Genomic DNA, 3,314 nt, shown 5'->3' with positions numbered 1-3,314 from the left:
AATAAATTTTCTAAATAATATATTGACTTGATAAATAATCTCAAGTGGTTTTAATAATAAATTTATACTTGAAAATCATTGAAAAAGTAGTCATGGCAATCATGTGTGTTGCAACAACTATGCATTTTATATATTATTATTTACGTGTATGTTTACATAGTTATCTGCAGTAGACACATAATCATTTTATTATGACTTATAGATGAAATAAGGGAGGCAAGAATATAAACAACTTGCTCAAAGCAGAGAATATTAAGTGACTAAGAATGAAACTGTATCAAAGAAATCCAGATTGGTATTAGTTACATTGTGATAGTGCCTCTTAAACATTCATAAAATATTTATCTATAAAAGAAAAAACTTACATGATCACATGATCAAGCAAATACCTCACATATAACAGAGCCTGCAGTATCACATGCACATCTTCCTCTACTGTAGCCCATTACGGTCCCCAACTACTATCTGGCCCAAGGCAACATGTCTACCTTTAAGTGTTCTATTAAATAATTAGAAAATATTATAGAAATGAAAAAGAAATACATTTCAAATATTAGCCAAATTCATCACTAACAGGAGCATAAAGCAAGATAACTGTTTAGCAGCACTGCTTAATATTTTAGTCATGCTTCTGAAAGATTATTATTGACAGAATTTATAATGATTGTGTGGTATACTTGACCTTTAATTGTATAATAATTTCAAAAATTTATAATAATGATTTTGCAGATAATGTCTGATTTATTAAAACAGGAAGTTTATTCTAATTTTTAAAATAATTTTATTGTGAACAATGTTAATTATAAGTCTTTCACAGTTATATTTATGGTATATATTAACAGTGAATTAGTGCTATTTCCACCACCAGTGTTGTCCTCCCTCCACCCCTGTTCCCAGCATGCATTCCTTACCTCCCCCTTTTGCCCCTTGGACTGCTAGTGTTAACAGGTCCCCTTGTGTATAGCTTTTGTAGTTAGGGTATCTTGATTCTGTTGTCGTTGACTTTGGGTTTGGTGTTTAGGTCTGATTATTTTTTATTTACACTCAATGTTCATTGGACTGTTTGTTCCTTTATGATTTATTTTTCCCCTCAATTTATGAGGCAGAACAAGATGATTCAAGTTTTGTGATTCTGTTGCCAAAAAAGAAAGCTAAATCCATCTAGAAGCTATCAATATCAAATTAAAAGAATGGGGAAAAAACAAGCAATGACAAAAAACACAATGGCAACAGAAACAACAACAACAAAAAGAAATAAAAGGAAAGAGGGCTGGTGTGGCAATTTTTTGTGTAGGTTTTTTTTCCCCATAGGTAAAGTAAGTATTGGGGGAATTCAAAAGGGAATTTCTTTGGTTTAAGCCCTAAGAGATACAGGTTTCTCCACCTTTGAAGTATACTGTCATGGGAACAACTACAGACTCCAGACATGTTCATTATTGAACCCCATGGTCTTTTTATGGTGCCAAGAAAAGTTCTACTCAGATGTTTTCGACAAAATCATTCCTTTGTAATTTGCACAGGTCAACAAATGAAGTCTAGGATAGAGTCTTTGTGGTTCTAGAAGTTCTGTTTCTTCATAGTTGTTGTAGCCAGTCTTCTATAATTAGTGATCTTGGTTTTTGCACAGTTCCTAGGATGAAGCCTAGAATATAATCTTTCTTTATGATTCCAGAAGTTCTGCTTAGTTTCTGTTGTCAAAGTCAGTCTTCTGTAATTAGTAATTTGATCCCAGATCAAAGGATGGAGTGTCTTCTGATTTCATCTTACCATTAGGTGATAGATAGGGCAACCTGCTCTTAGATCAAGTTGTTGCTGTTTCCTCATCATCAGATTGTCTTATCAACCTGGCGCAGGTTGATACCAGTATTAGGAACTTCCTGAAGGGAGTGTGATTCCTGGTGCTATTGCAGGGAACTGTATCAGTTCTATGGTTGGGATCTGGGGTTCGGGGTTAGATGGTCACTGTCTGAACAAATGATCAAAGTTGAGTCACCATGGCAAGTGTTCAGTGTGGAGGCACCCCTGTATTATAAAATGTATGGATTCTTATCCCTAGTAGATAAGAGCTTGCTTCTATATACAAGATTTATCCCTTTTAGTATGCCTACGCTAAACAAAATGGTGCCATTTTGTATTGTCGGTGCATTTGGGAGTAAGAATAACAGGCTATACAATCTCTGTGCCCTGGTTTAGATCTGAGCTTTCATCCCATACAAGACATTTTCTTCTAGAATTTTGTACCAAGTGGAACCAAAACAAGAAAAATTAAATACATATTATATATACATATATAATTAAAAATAAAATGATAATAGTAATGAGATGAAGAAAGCTTCTTTTATCTTTGGAAATAAATACTCTAAGAGGTATAACTTCAATTGAGGTATTATACATACAAAGAAAATATAAATATCCCCCTTAAGTCTTCTAAGATATTCTTCGGGAGGGGGGTGAGATCAAGGGTACATTTTCATGTCACATCGTGGTCTTCTTGAGTTTGAGAAATGGTTTGCAGTAGTAAGGGCTCAAGTAGTCATTGATTGAGGGTCCTCCTGGAACTTAATCCAGTAGCATGCAACATTTAGGGGTGTAAGTGAGAAGGGCCATATATGAGTCAATAGGAGTGGTGGTTACAGCTTCTTGCCAGAGCACAGGTTGTGTTACTGAGAGGGTATCCTTTCACTTTGGGAGTGTATTGGGGCAGGAAGTCTGTCTAGGTACCTAAAGAGTTAAGAACTGAGGGTAAAGAGAGTTAAATAGGGGATGATAATGAATGCAGGGTTGGGAGATGAGAGAATAGAAGGAGCTCTGAAGGAGCGGAGGAAGGATACTATATAAGAGGAGCTATATACACTGTAGGCATGGATTGTTTACAATGTAATTTGGACATAGAATAGTCACTGTATACAAACTTACACCCACTTATAGATATTAGAGATCTACTGATAAATTGTTGAAAGCCTGACCCTCATAAGATGGGTCTGAGCGTTTAAGAAATAATTGAATTAAGAAATAAAAGAGTTTAGCTAAAATATGGATTAGGAGAGAAAGAAATAAACGAGAGAAAAAAAAAGAGGGAAAATCTAAAGAAATAAAAATAACTAAAAGGAACCTAAGTTTTATTTCTTTTGCATTTCTCCCATTTTTGGTCAAAAGATTCAGGTTCTAAAATTTTAGTTCAAATTCAGTTGTGGATACTTAAAAATAATCATAAACATATTAAATAAGCAGTTATATATTTAACATATAGTCAACATATACACGTGTTACTATAAATATGACATGTAAAATAATTATTAAATTAAAAATAAAAT

The sequence above is a fragment of the Suncus etruscus genome, chromosome 20 (assembly GCF_024139225.1).
Source record: "Suncus etruscus isolate mSunEtr1 chromosome 20, mSunEtr1.pri.cur, whole genome shotgun sequence".
Lineage (NCBI taxonomy): Eukaryota > Metazoa > Chordata > Mammalia > Eulipotyphla > Soricidae > Suncus > Suncus etruscus.
The sequence above is the reverse complement of the archived record's forward strand: the minus strand, read 5'-3'. Positions refer to the sequence as shown.